The sequence below is a fragment of the Gopherus evgoodei genome, chromosome 9 (genome assembly GCF_007399415.2).
Source record: "Gopherus evgoodei ecotype Sinaloan lineage chromosome 9, rGopEvg1_v1.p, whole genome shotgun sequence".
In the NCBI taxonomy this organism is placed as follows: Eukaryota; Metazoa; Chordata; order Testudines; family Testudinidae; genus Gopherus; species Gopherus evgoodei.
The window spans coordinates 62827264-62847428 of NC_044330.1; the positions used below are offsets into that span (position 1 = coordinate 62827264).

Genomic DNA, 20165 nt, shown 5'->3' on the forward strand with positions numbered 1-20165 from the left:
TGTTGACTGGTTGTTGGGGCACCTGTTTTTGGCTACTGTCAGAAGACAGGATTCAGAGCTAGATGGGCTTTGGTCTAGCCCAGTGTGGTTTTTCTTATGGTTTAAATAACACTCACAGGCACTGATAATAGAGTTACTGAAAGTTTGGGAATTAGGAGCGGGTAGGTCAGTGGTCCAGTCCCCACACAGATGACACTCTCCCTCTGGGACAGGGGCAGGTCTGAGCTCTCACCCAAATGCTCATTGTGGCTGCCAGAATCTGTGAGCAGCTTGTTTAGTTTACGCCAAAGGTTGAGTCCTGCTTTGTGCATCGTGTGTGAGAATGAAAATCCTAAATTGCCTTTTGAAATAACGAATGCAGCAGGACGTGTTATTGTCCCTGCCCTAAAGCAGACAGACCAATGGAGAAATGCCGTCGAGTCCAAGGTAATACTCCACTGCCATTTTACATTTTTTGCTTGTTAAACTCCTTCGATCTGCCCGGCCCAGGCTGTCCTCTGCCTCAGCTGCTGCTCCCAGCCTGCTTTAGAGTCAAACATGCAGGGGCCCCAGGGGAACAGGCTGGGACAGGGCAGCAGCCTGGGTTGGGCTGGGAAGATGCTGGGAGTTCTGGTTCCCTGAGAACTGGCCCGGCTCCCTTCTCAACAGCGAACAAATCAATTCCATGTCCCCTCCCCAGAAAAATCAGCCTAGAGCCAAGGGCAGCAGGGGACGATTCCCTCCAGTTCCCACCGAGGCAGGAGAGAACCCAGGGTGTTTCTGGCAGAGCTTATGGAACTGACGTGGGGAAACCAGCCTTTAATAACAGGCAGTTCCAGTTTAAGCTAAGTGTTTTTAACAATTTCTACAACATTAAAAAACCCTTCAATCGTAGTGTCACCATCCATAAAATTGCTTCAGCCTTATAGGTTCCTAAGTGCACAACTAAACATCTCTTCAAATCCAAGGGAGTGGAGATCAGTCAATGTTCAGAGTCATCCCACATAAAAGAACCATGTTGTGGTACATACTGGCCCCACCATGTGGCCATCGCCTTTCCCTCCTCTCTGTTAAAAGTTTTGGTGTTTTGCACAGAAACTTTCTTCCCTCAAGAGAGACCTGGGAACCAGGGCTGCCAGCCAGACAAACACCTTTAAGAGGAGGCATAACCTGTCAAAAAATGATCTCCCTCCTTCAGTTCAGTGACACCCTGAAATGTTACTTATCCCGGCAAAGCCGGAGGATTGAAAGCAGCTACATCAAACCCCTGTGTAGCTAACAGGACTGAACACAAACACTCCCTTGTATCTGAAGAGATGTTTAGTTTTACCCTTGGTAAACTACAAGACTAAAGGGAAAGGCGATGGTGGTGGTCAAATAGTAAAGAGTGAAACACAAAACAATCAGCATAGTTATGCCCATAGTGACTGCAAAAATCTTTCTATATTCTTCTTATTATCATCAGTGTACTATATTACTCTTGGCATCTAGACATTGACTAGATCTTGACCAAGAAATTTGGATCTTGATAAAGTATCGACTACCTCTGATTAAGGCAATGGACTTGACACCCGCTGCCAAAATCTTAACAACCGGTTCCCTATAAAAAGTTCTGATTTAAGGGGGGGGGAGTGGAGGAGGGGCTGGGGGAGGGGAGACATACCCGTGGGGCTGGGAGCCCCTGCAGGGCTTGGGGCAATTTACCCCACTTGCCCCCCGGCAACCCTAGATCTTGCAGCCCCCTCCTCCCTTACCTTGCCAGCAGCTCAAAGCAGCAGGACAACTCAGGAGCTCAGCTGAGCTGCCCAGCTGACTGGCCATGCTGCAGCTCTGCTGGGGGTGGGTGTCTGGGGGGAGACCATCCTCGTGGGGCCAGAGTGGCCCAGTGGCAAATTGCCCCACTTAGCCCACCCCCCCCTCAACAGCCCCAGAGCTTGCAGTCCCCTTACCTTGTCGGCAGCCCAGAGGTAAGCTGAGCTGCCCAGACCTGCGTGGCCATGCTGGGCAGCTCTTGGGGTGGGGGAAGCAGTTGGAGGGTCCCGGAAGAGACCATCCGCGTGGTGCCAGGGCCGCTGCATGGCCTGGTCATTGCCCACTGTGCCCCCTCCCTCCCCTCCCCTCTGCCCAGCCTGGAGCTTGCAGCGGGACCCCCACACACCTTGCCTGGGCCTCTCAAAAAGCGGCGCAGGACGACTCTCGAGCTCAGCTGAACTGCCGCAGCTGGTGCCGGCAGCTGGCCACGCTGGCAGCTGGAGGGAAGCAGAGGAGAGCCCAGGAAGCCTCAGCCTCCACAGCTGGGAATCCTGGGAGCAACAGGATGGTCTGGCTCACGGACTGGAGTTCTTTGTCCACCTCCATGGCCCTTTAACAACCAGTTCTCCACAGAGGTCTAATTTTAGTAACCGGTTTTTGGGAACCTGTGGGAACCGGCTCCAGCTCACCACTGCACTCGAGTGTCTCCATGCAGGTTCAAGTACTAACAACAGTGGCTGCCTTACAGCCATAGATTTTAATCAGGGCAATACATGATACAAATTCCTGTTAAATCATTTCTCAGCCAGAGTCCATCGCTCACATTCTTAGGGCATGGGGCCACCATGTGGGCGTTTCATTCCCGCCTCACTTCACAGAGACACAATTTCCTTTGCACAGATCCATGAACAGCAAAACCTCCCCCTGTCTCTTGTCTGAGCCAGGGCATTTGATGCCAGTGAACCCTTCTCTCCTGCAATGGCAATGGTCAGACAGAGGGGACGTGGCACCTGCATTCATTCCTGCCAGGGAGATATTGGCTCGGCTCTTTCTTTCTGCTGCTGCTGTTAGTCCATGAAACATCAAGGGTGGAATGCAAGGCTGAGCTCACACACCAACCCCTGAAACATTTCAGTGCCCCAGAGAAATCCTGCCCCCGGCTATTGGAATGATAAGTGGAGATTGAATAGGGAAAAGGGACTGTCTGAATTATCAGTGTGGGGGAATGAACAACAGTCTATAGCAATGTCATTAGCCACAAACACACTTCTAATCATGCTCCAGTTGGAAGGGAAATGGGCAGGAACTCTTGCTGTTCACCATGGACACATTTACACTAATGCACAGCTGTGAGTGTGCTGGGGAAGCTGGTCTGAGCAATTTGAAGTGACAAGTCTGTGAGAACAGAAACATTGTGTAGGGAAACATCCGTACCTCAAGTGGTTAAGATGATGGATTAGAATCCATTGGGGTTTCCTCATGCAGGTTCAAATCCTGCTAGCTATGGAAACATTAGTATATGTCATTGCTGTTGTCTTAGTGCCTGAGCCTCCATGGAGCCAGATCTGGGCTCTGAGGCTTTCTACACTTAAAATGCTGCTGTAGCACTGTGGAGTAGACCAGTTGCTACAGTGAGGGGAGGGGTTTTCCATCCTGTAATAGCTACTTGACAGAACAATCTGTTCCTTTCATTTAGCACTATCTAACCATGGCTTAGGTCAGCTTAATTATACTGGCTCTGGGGTTTTTTATACCCTGAAAAACGTACTAGTTAAAGGGTTAATTCCATCACCCTCCCATTACCTGGCCCTTCTTGCATGACCACAGAGCAGCAATACCTGAAGTTCAAAGGTGCAAATAATTCAATGTTTATTGGGGTACACGTCCAGCAAGCAATGATTCCAATTTCCTTCCTTTGTATCCCCCTTCCCAGCTCTGACACCACAGAGGCTTGTCTGTGTCCTTGTTCCTATTCCCCTCTTAGCAAAACATAATTCCAGTTCCCCTACTCTCATCCCATTCCCCCCTTTACTTTCTGATTGACTGCAATCTATATAGTAAAACTGGAGTTCTGCTTAGCTATACCTTAGCTAATCATTTTACTGAAATGTAACTAACCAACCTCCTACATACTGTAACATGATTATCTAACCAATTATAACCCATCCAGCCTTAATTGGTTTACACCCAACAAATTAATTATACAGCAGATAGAAACAACACAGACCAGACAGAGAATTATACAGACAGCAATAGGAAAGTGGGGCCTACAGTGACAGAACAACAAAGAAATGAGGATTCACACCTTAGCTATTGAGCAGTGAGTTGTTGCCAGATGGGATGCTATCATGGCTAGAGGTTGTGAGTGCTGGTTGCTTAACTATCTGGCCCCCAGGGCAGGATCTTGAGAGTTCACCATTACTGTCTCAGAATGCTAGCACCCATATTTTGTTCACTTAAAATGAGAGCAGGGAGATTATAACACCGCAGAACTCATGGAGCTCCAGTAAACTTGTAACTTTAGGTCCAGGTGAGTGTGTCTAAAATCAGCTGTGCTGTGGAAGGTCTCTAGAAGTTGAAAGAGATGTGCCATCTCGACCTTCCTAAAGCAATCATCAAATATTAATGAAACTAGGGTTGATAAGTCATGTTATTTTTAGCATTAGGCGGGTGGATTGGTCTAAAGTGCTAGTTTAAAGACTCTTTTTTCCTATCTCTTGGGTGTTCTAGTCTCTGTATAGAGACATGGTTTCAAATCCCACTCCTGACATTAAGATTTAATTCTATCAGGAGAAATGGGCCTCACTTCAATCTCCTTTGGAACAATAGAACCCTATTTTACTTAGCTTTTCTATTCCAGTAGTTGTGAGAGAAGCTCCAAACCAGGGGGAAAACAGTGCCTGTTCTCTCGACTGATCAGTTTTGTCTTTCTTCATTCTAAGCCATTTTCTCAGATACATCCATATTTCCCACACTATTGGTTTAGCGTTCTTTGCTTTTATGAAACTTTGCAGTCATCATTTAATTGCCACACAACTGTACTTCTGAAGTGAAGTGAAGTGAAACAATATTTTTGTATCAGAGGGGTAGCTGTGTTAGTCTGGATCTGTAAAAGCAGCAAAGAATCCTGTGGCACCTTATAGAATAACAGACGTTTGGAGCATGAGCTTTCGTGGGTGAATACCCACTTTGTCAGATGCACCAAATATTTTGGATATTCTTGCAGAAGAGTTTTGCTTTCTGACCTGGAAATGAACAGGGCCTACCTGAGGAGCACAATGCTACTCCCTTTTCTTGGCTCATCCAAAAAACATATGTTCGTGATGACCTTTGTTTCCCTGTTCTTCAAAGGGAAATCAGCTGGTGTAGCAGCTACTGAGAAAGCCTTAGAAAAGGGGTGCTGGTTTCTGTAGTGTAGTGGTTATCACATTGAAAGGTTCCTGGTTCAGAAACAGTGCTGCTTTTCTCCCTTGGTCTCTTATTGCTCCAAGTCCTTTCCCAAATACATCCATAGCTTTTATGGTTTCTTCCTCATTATTTTTTTTCCTTTCATGGAGCTTTAAATTCAAAAGGAGAGGTTTAGCCGGCATTTTCAGGGAAGGAACAGACCATCATCTGGGAGACCGCCAGCTCCATAACAAATCTGAACACAGAAGAATCCCAAACCCATATCCTGCATATTTAGCCCCAGCCAGCAGTTTTTCCCTTGCCATTTTTTTCTTTTTTTCTTTTTTTTTTTTTGAGCTAACTTTGAGTCCAAGGCGCACACACTCTCTCTGCCCCACACATCAAAATCTGGCCCTGCTGCAAGTGACCCCCTAAGAACCAGCAACCTGCACGAGAGAATAACTGGGGGGAAAGGGTTTCCAATGAAGCTTATAAGCCACTGGATGCATTGGAAAGAGGCAGCTCTGAGTGTGACAATCAGCAAGAAGGTCTGTTTGGGGGTGTGGCTCGGGTACAGTGCCTGGTTTGCATGTATCAGGCCCTGGGTTCACTCCCCACATTTGCCTTTCACCCCTGCTGCTTTGCTCATGCCCAGCCAGTCTCCCTGCCACAAGTTTCAGTCCTGAGCAGTGAGGGCAAAGTGCCAATTGCATGAAAGCTCTTGGGGGTTTCTGCTCTAAAACACCATGGTGACTCTAAGATTCCCATCCACTGAGCTGCTTGATGAGGAAGGACTGGAGAGAAGGGTCCCATCAGCACAGAGAGAGGTTACAAGGACATGGAGGAGCGGTCAGTGATGAGAGGGAAAGAGGTCAGTGATTTACACAAGACAGGGGACACTGGTCTTGGTGAGGGCATCTTGTTTACAATAATGCTGATGATGAATAGAAAAAAAGGCTGGAGTCAATGAAACATGAGAGCATAGAAGAAGGGCAGCTCCACAGAGGGCCCTGGTGCTCATACACCGTAGTTCATAAGAACACATGTAAGAATGGCCACACTGGGTCAGATCAAAGGTCCATCTAGCCTAGTATCCTCTCTCTTACAGTGGCCGATCCTAGGTGCCCCAAGGTCCCACAGGTTGACTGTGTGTTATGTGAAGAAATATTTCCTTTTGTTGGTTTAAACCTGCTGCCTCTTCATTTCAGTTTGGTGAGCTCTAGTTCTTGTGTCTAGAGGAGTAAATAACACTTCCTTATTTACTTTCCTCCAACCCAATCATTGTTTTTCAGACCTCTATCATCTCTTTTCCAAGCTGAAAAGTCTCAGCTTGTTAATCACTCTCATATGAAAAGCTGCTCCATACCCCTAATCATTCTGTTGCCCTTTTCTGAACCTTTTCCAATTACAATATATCTTTTATCAGGTGGAGTGACCACATCTGCATGCAGTATTCAAGATGTGGATGTGCCATGGATTTCTGTAGAGGCGCCCTGGCTTGTGCTAGATAGTGAGAATAGACAAACAGGGACCCAGCCCCCTACAGTGACCATGGACAAGAACCTGGTTGTTAGTGGGGTGAAGGTTTACTCTGGACAAGGGGAGCTGAAATCCCTCAGTGTCCTGGAACTTAAGCAATGAAAGCTTCAAACCCTTCATAGCTGTGCATTGAGGTGTATCAGCAGAAGGTTGGGCTGGAGCAGGGCTCGGCAACCTATGGCACGCATGCCAAAGAGGCACGAGAGCCAATTTTTGATGGTATGCTGGGGGCCTGCCAGGACTCAGTGGTGCCATTAAACAATCCTGCTGGTGCAGCAAACCCGCTGGCCCTTCCCCCGGAGCCCTGCCAGCTTGCACGCAGCACTTTGAGGGGCGGGGTGGAGCTGCGCGCGCTGCGGCAGAGCTCCGTATGAGCGGGAAGCCTCATGGTAAGGGATCCGGGGCTCGGGGGGAGGTTAGCGTAAGTGGGGGGCAATCAGGGACAGGGAGCAGGGTGGGTTGGATGGGGGTGGGATCCCGGTGGGGGTGGTTGGGGCGGGGTCTCTGGAGGGGGCAGTCAGGGAATGGGGGGGATGGATGGGCATGGGAAGTCCCAGGGTCTGTTAGGGGGTGGGGGGTGGATAGGAGACGAGCAGTCAGGGAACAGGGAGCAAGGAAGAGGCCTGGGGGCACAGTTAGGGGTCTCTGGGGGAGGGTCAGGGAACAAGGAGCAGGGGGGTTGGATGAGTCAGGAGTTCTGGGGGGCGCTGTCAGGAGGTAGGGGTGTGGAGAGTGGCTGTGGCAGGCAGAGAGTGGGGGGTGTATGGGTCCAGAGTTCTGGGGTCCTATCGGGGGCGTGGAGTGGTTAGATAGGCATGGGAGTCCAGGAGGGCCTGTCTGGGTGCAGGGATGCGGATAAGGGTTGGGGCAGTTAGGGGACAGGTAGGGGGTAGGGTCCTAGGGGGGCAGTCAGGGGACATGGAGCAGGGAGGCTTAGATAGGGAGTGAGGTCCCAGGAGCGGGTAGTTGGGACAAGGAGTGGGGGAGATGGGGGTTCGAGGGGCAGTCACCCAGCCCTCTGCCTGGAGCCCTGACCCCCCACACACCTCCCAGGCCCCTGCCCTGAGCCTTGCACCCTCACACCGCACCCAGGCCCCTGCCCTGAGCCCTGTACCACCCAGCCCTCTGATGACTCCTTCATCCCTCCACCCCCTCATAACCCCAGCCCTGACTCTGGCACCCCCACATACCCAACCCCCCTACTCTGACACCTGCACCCCCTCACATGCCCGAGGCTCTGACTCTTGCACCCACCACATCCCCAGCTTCCCCACATCCTATGCACCCCGCACATCCCCACCCCCACCCTGAGCATCAAACGGAGCTCCTGCACCCTCCGCACACATTCCCACCTGCACCCACTCATGCCAAATGGCAGCTCCCCAGGTAAGTGCCCCCACCCCAAAGCTCCTGCCCCAACCCTGAGCCCCCTCCCTCATTCTAGCTCCTGGCCAGACCTTTCACCACCAACATTGTGCTAGGTCCACTCCCACCCTCAGCTCAGTGCAGAGAGAGGAAGAGAATGGGCCAGAACCAGGAAGAATGTAGGTACCCACTGTATGTGGGCAGGGCTGGGACCCCAGACCGGCAGCAGGCTGAGCGGGTCCGGCAGCCAGGATCCCGGCTGCCAGGAGCCAGCGGATGGAACCCCTGAGCGGCAGTGGGCTGAGTCTGGGGTGCTGGCTGCCAGCCCCGCACAGCCCGCTGCCGGTCTGGGGTTCTGGCTGACAGACCCTTCCCAGCTGGGGTCCTGGCCGCAGGCCCCACTCAGCCCACTGCCAGCCTAGATGAACAGAACCCCAGACCAGCAGCAGGCTGAGCGGGCCGGCGGCGTAAGATCAACATTTTAATTTAATTTTAAATGAAGCTTCTTAAACATTTTGAAAACCTTGTTTATTTTACAATACACTAGTTTAGTTATATAATATAGACTTGTAGAGAGAGACCTTCCAAAAAACATTAAAATGTATTACTGGCACGCGAAACCTTACATTAGAGTGAATAAATGAAGACTTGGCACACCACTTCTGAAAGGTTGCCAACCCCTGGGCTGGAAGAACCTGGAGAGTACAATTCTATTTAATCTAATCTAAATTTCTATTTCTTTGGTTTTTGTAGGTTAATTAATGCAGCCTCTGCTCCACTCTCTCCCAAGGGTGTAATGTTGCTGTGCACAATGAGAAATCTTGGGAAAAGATTGAAATGAAATGGAAGCAGCATATGGTGGCAGAACCTAAGGAATTAAAAGCCCATTGGTTCTTATGTGTGTGCACTGACTCTGAACCAGAAGTGTAAGTTTTCTTGCTTTGTGGCTGCAGCCAGTATAATATTTAAATGTCTATCAGGGATGGTCTAGACAGTATTTGGTCCTGCCATGAGGGCAGGGGACTGGACTCGATGACCTCTCGAAGTTCCTTCCAGTCCTAGAGTCTATGAATCTATGAAACTCTGGCTTTTCCTAAATGCTGTAGACTGTGAGTTCCTGGGAACAGGCAGGGAGAGAAGGAGCAAGAGGAGAAAGACAGAGACATTGGAGAAGAATAATGGGGGGAGAAGAAAGAGACAGAGAACACAGAGAGACAATAAATGACTGAAGATGTCCCAACTCGATCTTGCTCATCACAGGTGTTCAGAAAGCTGAGGAGTTGTACGTTTCAAATATCAAGGGGATCTCCACATACCTGATCTCTCTCCCCCAGCTCCCATTTTAGTATTAATTTTATTTTGAAGTGTTTGGCTTATCCCCTGATCTTCTCTTTCCCTAACTGTATTGCAATTTGGGTGGATTTTTTTTGTTGTTGTTTTGCTTCCCTTTGTTCATATCAATATAATTGTAACAGCAAAGGAATCTGTAGGAGCAAAACTGACTCAAAACTTTATTTCCTCATCATGCAGGAACATGATACAAACATCGCACACAGGCTGGAATCATAACACGGAAGGCCAGGGGATGGGAGATACAGGTTTCCAAGTGTTCTGACTTCTCAGATGACACATTCCAGGCCCTTGTATTCCTCCCTCCTGTGTGACCTGCTGGGCTTTGACACATTTATTGTTTCATTCTATTGATAATGTGATTGTAACACAATGTGACTGAAATTAAACCACTTCCAGACAAGGAACCAACCAAAGAGAAAAGCCATTATTGCATTGGCTGGGAATTGAAGCCAGGTCAACTGTTTGGAAGGCAGCTATGCTCACCACTATAGCACCACCCCAGCTGGCAGGAGCAGCTTTCCTGCAGGCTAAGTGTGCTGGCAAAGGGGGGTTTTCATGACCATGGAGCAGCTAGTAAGCAGGGTGGATGAGCTGGAAGCTGCCTGACAGCTGGGAGCAGAGTTAGGGGACAAATGTGAAAACAGATCTCATTGGGAGCTGGTCCCACACCCAACCTGCCTCTAGGAGAGTGGAACTGAAGCTTAACTTCAATCATAGAAAAATCTTCCCTCAGAAGGAACGGGACAGCTTGTTTTAAAGAAAAGGTTTGTGGTTTTTGCTCACTACATACAGAGGGGCAGGATAGTGTTGCATCCAGACACGACTCTGGTAGGATAAGGAAGAAATTCAAGCTGCCAGTGAGCTGAAGGAGGGAGATGATATTTTAAGTGATGGACATCTCATCTTAAAGGCCTTTGTCTGCCTCCTTCTAGTGACTATTTGGCACAGGAATGCAGCCCCCACTCCAGGGTGTCTCCTGTGGAAATAATGTTTCTGTGCAAAACACAAAAGCTTTTAACAGAAAGGAGGGAAAGGAAATGGCCATGCAATGGGACAGGAATGTAAGGAATGAAACAGCAGATACTTCTCCCACGTGCACTGACTTTGAACCTTGTTGTTTGCCTTGTTGTTATATCCTGTTATTCCCTAGACATGTGAGGTGGGGCAGGGAGGTGGGGGTTCACATATCATCTTTCAAAGGACCAAGGAAGGGAGTGTTATTTACTCCTTCTCATAACACAAGAACTAGGAGGAGTCACCAAATGAAATGAATAGGCTACAGGTTTGAAATGAAGTATTTCTTCAAACAACGCACAATTAACCTGGGGAAATCTTTACCAGAAGATGTTGTGAAAGCCAGGACTAGAACAGAGTTCAAAAAAGAGCTAGAGAATTGCACAGAGGATAGGTTCATCAATGGCTATTAGCCATGTGAAAGCTGGCTGACCCCCCTTAATAGATTACAAGCGGCCAGTAGGTGGAGGGGGAGTAAGTACTGCTCATGGACACAGTAGCTGCATTTTTGCACTCTCTCTTTTCCTCTGCCTCAAGGCAGGAAGATCCTGCTCCTAACCAGTTAGTTCTACTTAGATAAGGGAAACATGAGACTTTACACTTACCAATCAAGTATTAACATGCAAGGGTCTTTGTCTGAATGTGTATAAAAGGTTTGTGAAATTTGTGTAAGACAGTCTTTTGTACCAAGGTATAGGATCTCCTTTTTCTGCAGAATAAAGCATTTTTCCTTATCTCTTGTCAGGCTGTTAATTGGCTCTCAGCTAGGCAGACCCGATATTTTAGTAACAGTTTCTGGCGACCCAGATAGGACTCTCCTAGCTCGGACATTGGACTCCAGACGGCTGCGGTGAACTAGGAGCGGTGCCACTGGGGTGCTTAACCCCTCTTCTTCACTTCTCCGCAGCCCCTAGGGTTCGTGATCCGATAAGGTGAGCCCTAATAGGATAAGGAAATACTATCTGGTTCTGGTTAGAGATGGACCTCTTATCTGGTTATCTGGTTCTGTTCTGTTTAACCGGTTACTGTTGTTTTTCTGCTCTGTATACATTTGGGCGTTAGGAGTGTGGGCGGAACTGAACCTCTCATTCGTAATTCCTTGGAGTGGAAGCCATGCGTGCGAGGAAGCTCTGAGGTTGTACTGAGATCCTTCTGTCCCATCCCCTGTAGCGGTCAGTGTAATAGAAGTAGAAAAACCTGGATTAGACTGTAATTCCCTCTGTTCTCTGTATAATTCTCTTTTCTGTTTGAGTGTCAGCAGACAGATTGGTGGGTCTCTGGGTAAACCCTCTAAAGCAGTTTGGATTATATGTTAAGTAAATGGCCTTTATCTGGTGTTCAGAAAGGAACGTCAAGGAGAAATTGAATAGTTAAACGCCAATGGACTATGCGCTTTTGTCCAGGTGGCAAGCCTCACGAGGGAGGACTTGGATAGTCTTGTGAGTAAGAATGTTTAAGAGAAGAGACCAGGAAGGGTGGGGGTTAGTTGAGAAGCCCATCCTCCTAGCTAAACTGGTAGTGGAACAAGTTGGTGCCCATGGAAGGGGCAGTTCAGCGAGAAAAGCAGGATCGGGCCCAGGTGGGCAGGCAACAGACAGAGAGATTGGAAAACAGGTAGGAAATTCTGAGGGTATAGTGGAAGGAAGGAGTAAGTAAGTGTAAGCATGAGGATTTCAATACCCAGGACAATATCTTGAAATGGTGATTGAGTTGATAAAAGTGGCTTTTGGGAGACAAGCAAGTGATTTAAGGAAGAGTGAGACGTTAACTCTGTAGTTGCTGGAGGGAACAGCAGTTGAACTTAAAATGCTAAAGAGGAAAGTTCTTGGTGTCTTTGAAAAGTTTGTAAATAAATTCAGGCAAATAAATTATTAGATTGCAATCATTTGGCTATGAACAATTTAGCTGAATTAGCTAAAGAAATATATACAGTGCTATGTAATTGAAATTTTATTAGGCTCTAAGGGGCACTATAAGTAGTGATGTTTTCTTTCAGTGTTTGAAAGCAGGAGTTATAAGTAAAAAGCAATCAAAATTCTGGTAAAGTTAATTGTGTCCTTTTTAAGGTAAGAATTTTTAAGCTGTGGATAGCTTTGGATCCAAAAGCAAGCCAGAAAGCATCTGTAATAATGCAAATTATCTAACTGATAAGGTAGAAGCCGCTGAAACCTGGGCTGCCCATGAAACTAATACAAGAAAATATGGGGTAATTCCTCTGTTTTGCCTGAAATCAACAAGGGTATTTGTATATTTAAGTAATGATTTACTGGCCCAGAAGGGGTAGACCTCCGTTTTTTGTCTTTCAGATAATCAGAGAAAACTGATGCCAGCTGAACAGCATTCAACATATCATGCATTTACTGGCACAATAGAAATTATGTTTTGTGTTCTATGTTCTGTCTTGTGGTGTTTGTCTCCTGGCCAGAATTGTTGTGTTTAGTGTTTTCATGGGATGGTCTGGTTTGGAATCAGGCAGAGGGGTTGGATTGGAATGCAGATACTTGTTTTATTCAACTTGGAATACAAAGTGTTTGGATAAATTAGGAAAATGTGATATATTAAAGTCTAACACATTTGCTTAAGTAAAAAAACAGAAACTTCATTGGCCAAATCTTTTAATTAAAAATTGTTATTAAAATTTGTATACCAACAGTTTTTGGGAGCAAGGACATGAAAGGTTAACCCACTCCCCATATTGTACATGGGATCCTTCTGGCTACCTCAGATTTCTAGCCAGAGGGCTGGGCATGGTGGGAAGCTATTGGACTAAAGGTTGTAGTGAATGAACTCCTCAAAGTGGGTGTGCTTGTCCTGGCTTGTTGCTGCAAACCTCTGTAATAAAGTTATAGTCTGGGCTTGCCAGGCCCGAAGGGGGGATTGTGAAAGCTGGCTGACCCCCCTTAATAGATTACAAGCGCGCAGTAGGTGGGGGGGGGGCAGTAAGTACTGCTCATGGACACAGTAGTGCAAAAAATGCAAGCTCTCTCTTTTCCTCTGCCTCAAGGCAGGAAGAGCCTGCTCCTAACCAGTTAGTTCTACTTAGATAAGGGAAACATGAGACTTTACACTTACCAATCAAGTATTAACACGCAAGGGTCTTTGTCTGAATGTGTATAAAAGGTTTGTGAAATTTGTGTAAGACAGAGTCTTTTGTACCAAGGTACAGGCTCTCCTTTTTCTGCAGAATAAAGCATTTTTCCTTATCCCTGTCAGGCTGTTAATTGGCTCTCAGCTAGGCAGACCCGATATTTCGGTAACAGCCAGGATGGGCAGGGATGGTGTCCCTAGCCATTGTTTCCAGAAGCTGGGAATGAGCAACAGGAGAACTATAGAGCAATGACAAAGCCAGGTAGTCATGGGTGAGTAGTTAAGGGGATGCACTAAAAATCCAGTAGAGTCATCCCCCTCCTCTCCATCCCCAAGCAGCTGTGAATCTTGACGACTCTGATGCTGAAATTCCACTGCCTCAGCATCCTCAACCCCCACTGGAAGCCAGTGTAGAGTCTTTAGATCTCTGTTCATATTTCATACTCCAGCTGATGCACCATTACTGCCCAACAACTCACTGTCTGCCCCAAGAGAACCAGCTGGTGGGCTGCACCCACAGGCAGACAGCTTATACCGCTCCCCTCAGAGCAGCAGCCGCAGCTGTTGGCAGCTAATCCCCACCTAAGGCTTTGGGGAAGGAGATGGGGATCACGTGTTATTTCTTCCGTACATCGAGTCTCACTGTTTGAACACATCTCTCTACAACACTGATTTAAATTTAGAGCCCCTCCTCCACTTTCTGCTTTGTAAGAGCCTCATTTCTGTCCACAAAACATAAGAACCGTACTGAGTCAGACCAACGGTCCAGCCTGCCAAGTGTCCTCTCTCTCAAGAGTGGTCAAAGCCAGATGCTTTAGAGGGAATTAACAGAACACGTAATCGTGAAGTGATCCATCCCGTCGCTCATTCCTAGCGTCTTTACAGATGTGAACACAAAGACACTTGCAGCTACTTAGAATCATAGATTAGGGTTGAAAGAAACCTCAAGAGGTATGTAGTCCAACCGCCTACTCAAAGTAGGACCAATCCCCAACTAAATCATCCCAGCCAGGGCTCTGTCAAGCTGGGCCTTACAAACCTCTAAGGATGGAGATTGTACCACTTCCCTAGGGAACCCATTCAGTGCTTCACCACCCTCCTAGTGAAAAAGTTTTTCCTAATATCCAACCTAGATCTCCCCCACTGCAACTTGAGACCATTGCTCCTTGTTCTGTCATCTGCCACCACTGAACAGCTGAGCTCCATTCTCTTTGGAAGCCCCCTTCAGGTAGTTGAAGGCTGCTATCAAATCCCTCCTCTCTTCTCTTCTGCAGTCTAAATAACTCCAGTTCCCTCACCCTCTCTTCATAAATTATATGTCTAGGTCTCCTAATAATTTTTGTTGCCCTCCGCTGAACACTCTCCAATTTGTCTACATCCTTTCTGTAGCAGGGGGCCCAAAACTGGATGCAGTACTCCAGATGTGGCCACATCAGTGCCAAATAGACGGGAATAATCACTTCCCTCGATCTGCTTGCAACATTCCTACTAATGCTGCCCAATATGCTGTTAACCTTCCTGGCAACAAGGGCACATTATTGATTCATATCCAGCTTCTCGTCCACTGTAATCCCCAAGTCCTTTTCTGCAGAAATGCCACTTAGCCAGTCTGTCCCCAGCTTGTAGCGGTGCATGGGACTCTTCCATCCTAAGTGTAGGAATCTGCACTTGTCCTTGTTGAACCTCATCAGATTTCTTTTGGCCCAATCCTCCAATTTGTCTAGGTCACTCTGAGGCCAAACTCTACCCTCCAGTGCTTGGATTCTTTATGTGCTTTCACAGAGCAAAGAGCACATGTTCCATGACTTCATAGGGCAGAGTTTTATGCTATAGGGAGCATTCCCTGTGTGGATCAACATAGATGCACATTGTGACCCTTCTCAGGGTGCTGAGGGCCATGAGTCTCCTTGTGGCCACCTGCCACGAGGAAGAGGGACTTTTGTATTTGGCAGCTGGATGTTAGTGACCAAACTCACCAGCCTGTCAGACAGTCAAGCACCCTCCTCTGAGCTACAGCAACCTTGACAGTTGACAACAAAGGCACCTTAACCCAAGTTCCTTCAATGTGCCCCCTCTGGGGTCCAGCTCCAATCACCAGATACTCGGGGTATGTCTATACTATCTGCCGAATTGGCGGGCAGCAATCGATCAGCGGGGGGTCGATATATTGCGTCTAGTGTAGGTGCAATAAATCGATCCTCAAGTACTCTTCTGTCGACCACTGTACTCCAGCTCGGTGAGGCGCAGGCAGAGTCTACTGGGGAGCTGCAGCAGTCGACTCACCGCAATGAAGACATCACGGTTAAGTCGATCTAACTACATCAACTTCAGCTACGTTATTCATGTAGCTGAAGTTGCTTAACTCAGGGTATGGCTACACTTGACATTTCAAAGCGCTGCCGCGGCTGCCGTGTGCATGTAAACCACATCCCTTACGGGTGTAGCTTGTAGCGCTGCGGCACTGATTACACTGAGGCTTTACAGCGCTGTATCTTGCAGCGCTCGGGGGGTGTTTTTTCACACCCCTAAGCGTGAAAGTTGCAGCGCTGTAAAGCGCCAGTGTAGCCATGGCCTTAGACTGATTCCCTCCCCAAGACTCAGAAAAATCCCAGATCCTCTCTGCCCGAAGCAATGGTACATCCTAGGTTACCAGTTTTACTGTAGCCCACTGCTACTGGATCACACATAGCACTTGAGCACAGTTATTGAACAAAGGGAAATTTCTTTAACAAGGGACAGATATTTAAACAAACAAATGTGAATGATGGAAATCAACTGTTACCAACAAAACAAAATCACAAAATGCAACCTACACTTTTTAATAGTTACCTTTCCTACCTAAGGAGGTTGAAGTCTGAGGTGACAGTCTATTGCAGTGATTGCTAGCCCCTAAGAGCCAGGACCCTGCCTTTCTTGAAGCACCACTGGTCATTAGTGATTTCCTTGGTGAATGGACCCAGAGTGTTTTGCTCTACCCTGTTATAAAATGAATCAGTCTTTTGTGTCTATTCACAGAAAGGACCATTTCCTCATTGTCATATTGTCGTTTACACTTCCACAGGGTTTCGATGTCTATAATTTGTCTGATAGTTTTCCATTGGCTTTTCTGGGCTGGTGCAAAGGTTAACAATGCAGCAACACATCGCATAACTGGCTAGCAATGGACAGGTGACAATTCCCTCTCCTTGAATGGGCCATTCTCAACAAGAACTTTGACTGGAGTGACTCACTTTCATGACAATACCATATGGGCATAATTTTCCATATACTTACATGACTCCTTCAATAGGACTCACACACACTTATTGCAGTGATCAGGAGTAACAATAATACACAAGCTTTCAGTAGAGATCTCACTGCCATGCTTCCTGGATAATCATCATACAAATCAGAGCATTAGGTGTGAGTTTGTCAGGTCTGAGGCAGGAGTTTCTTGTGAATTACTTTGACCTTTCTGTCAATTGGCACCAAAGAGCATTTATCACACATGCACTGAGCTATACAGTCACACTCTGATAGAACAGAAAGGCCAATACAAAACAGACAAAGGAACAATAAAATACTAAAATGACAATAGTTGGAACTCAACATTTCTCTCAGTCTTTGGACTGATGGGTACTAAGAGCTTTTCCCTAAGTTGAACCAGGTGATCGGACAGCTGGCTCAGCCCTCCATACTAGCAGCTCTCTCACATACAGGGAGATGGGTCAAAACTGGAATTGATGTCATGACTCACTTCTCAGGGGGAATCAGTCTGTCTAAGGCTATGTCTACCCTTCAAACACTGGAAATATTCTTCTGACAACATAACCCTGTCTACACTGGGGCTTAGGTCACATTAACTACTTCTCTCAGAGAAGTGGATTTTCACACCCCTGAGAGATGTGGCCATGTCAACATAGCTTTTCAGTGTAAACCAGCCTCTAGGTGGCTTTTAGATATGAAAGGCAATGGACTTCAGCCTTTTCCTTGCTACTGATGGTTGCCAACTGCAGCTTTCCTACCTGCTGGACACATCCTATGACAGATGTCAGGCCTTTCCTTTGCAAATTAGAGAAGTGGGGAAGTCAGTGACGCTTACAGTGTAAGTGGGTAAAAACTGATACAACTTGGCTCCTTGAGTAGTTTTCCTTTTAAAAGAAATTGACTTTGAAGCTAAGCAAAATATGCTCTATCTGAAATACAAAAAAATAAAATCTATACAGACCCAATATTCTCTTATACACTCTTTCTAACACCTATTCTCTCACCTCAATCTTTGGAGAGAGATTTTCTACCAGAACTACTTACACTGCAGGGGGTAAATTAAATCAAATTAACATTTGAAGATTAACCATCATTTCCTGAACTAAAAAAAAAACAAAAACAAAACAAGACAGCTTTCCAAAATAATTCAGATTATCAAACAATAATTAGTCTCTTACTCTTTAACCAACATCACCACCTCTCATTTCATTTTCACTAGTAATACTAATATATTCAAAGATCACAAATTCTGGTCACATATGTTAGGGCTTGTCTACATCACAAAGTTGCAGCGCTGGCGAGGGGGTTACAGCACTGCAACTTAGGAGGTGTACACATCTGCAGGGCATCACCAGCGCTGCTACTCCCTGTTTGCAGCGCTGGCCGTACTCCCGTTTTGTCTCGGGTGTAGAGGATCCAGCGCTGGTGATCCAGCGCTGGTAATCAAGTGTAGACACTTACCAGCGCTTTTCTTGACCTCCGTGGAATAAGCAGGTATCCCAGCATACCTGAGGAAGCGTCTGGTAATCAAGCAGGTCTCCTTCCCCGGTTTGCAGGGGGGTTCGGGGAACGCGAGAGCAAACCGCGGCGAAGCTGGTCTCCTTCCCCGGTTTGCTCTCGCGTTCCCCGAACCCCCCTTGAAGCCGCCCAACAGCGCTGCAGTATGGCCACATCTAACACCACTTGCAGCGCTGGTTGCTGTAAGTGTGGCCACTCTGCAGCGCTGGCCCTATACAGCTGTACTAATACAGCTGTAACAACCAGTGCTGCAAAATTGTAGATGTAGACATACCCTCAGTTTTCTTTTAATGCCCACTGCCAACAACTGAACCTTGGCTCAAGTTGTGCTTTGTCCCAACACTTCTGTGAGTTCATATACCTCTGGTTCTTCTGCCATGCGTGTTGGTGGAAGGGGTCTCCTATGTGGGAATGTTAGCATCATGAAGAAAAATACCTCGTCACACTTTAAATCTTTCAAAGTAGTAGAAAGTAAGGGAGAAGTGATACAAATGCAGAAAACACAAGAGAAAACTGGTCTACACTAAAGACATTTATCGGTATAATTATTGCTCAGGGGTGTGAAAAATCAACACAGCTGAGCAACGTAGTTACACATCTCTAATCCCCTGTGTAGATAGCGCTACATCAGCAGGAGGCCTTGGCCTGCCAACAAAGCCATCTGAGACAATAGTGATCTAAACAATTGAACTACACCATGGTCATATGCACTTCCTCCAGTTAGTTGGGGGTCTGCTGTTGTTCACCATCTCCAAGTGGAGATTTTAAATCACTGCTGTGTCTTTGTTAGCATGGCCAGTAAATTGGAGAGTTCTCTCCTATTGACAGAACTGCACTTGAACTTTCCCCATATCGTCATGGAATGATAGGGAAAAAGCAAAGCTGAAGTGAGAAATGATGACTTTAGCAAATGGTCATTTGTCTTAAATTCTCCAATAAATCTGAGCTGAATTAACATCTAATTGTGTGACCGCACAGCCATCAAGAAAGATAGAAACCCAGATCACAGAAAGGTAGAATACATGACAATGCAAGTGTAAATTGAAATTCTAGAGCAGGTTACATCTAATTATTTAGAATCAGGACAAGAGATTCTCCCATCACATTCTCCTCTGATCCATTCAAACAGATTTCATTGAGCACTGTCTCAATAGTTATGTTATTTACAACATGTTTAGTATCCTAGCATTCCCATAATGGGAGAAAAAGCAGCCACCTTGCCAGAATTGGCTTGACCAATAGATGGAACCTGAGATTTAAACTCAAAATGATCATATTGCATTTAGGATCCATTTGAATTCCTCTTCTCGGTCTTTGATACTTTCATCTCCAGTCATAGCAACTCTGCTATAGGATTAAATAAATCAAAGCATCATCCCCAAGCACAGACAACTGAGAACACTTCATCACATGACACTTTGAGAAGTGGAGGGGTAGAATGTGATGACGATACCTTTTGTCTGAGCCAGGCAGAGATTAACCGTTCTGCCATGATGGGGAAGGAGGAAATCTCTGAGTCACCCCATCTCCTTCCAAGTATCAGAGGGGTAGCTGTGTTAATCTGGATCTGTGAAACGTGACAAAGAGTCCTATGGCACCTTGTAGACTAACAGACATATTGGAGCATAAGCGTTCATGAGTGAATCCCCACTTCATCAGAGGCATGTAGTGGAAATTTCCAGAGGCGGGTATAAATATGTAAGCAAGAATCAGGCTAGAGAACAAGGTTAGTTAAATCAGGGAGGATGGGGCCTTCTTTGAGCAGTTGAGGTGTGAACACCAAGGGAGGAGAAACTGCTTCTGTAGTTGGCTAGCCATTCACAGTCTATTTAATCCTGAGCTTATGGTGTCAAATTTGCAAATGAACTGAAGCTCAGCAGTTTCTCTTTGAAGTCTGGCCCTGAGGTATTTTTGCTGCAGGATGG

General features: G+C 46.7%; 1 long non-coding RNA gene across 1 annotated transcript; it reads left to right on the forward strand.

The window, feature by feature from the left end:
• The first annotated feature begins 5931 nt into the window (after window positions 1–5931).
• Window positions 5932–19809, forward strand: LOC115658024. Its single transcript, XR_004002126.1, has 3 exons — window positions 5932–5945; window positions 18717–18722; window positions 19258–19809. It is a non-coding gene; the product is annotated as an uncharacterized LOC115658024 (long non-coding RNA).
• Window positions 19810–20165: the final 356 nt, after the last annotated feature.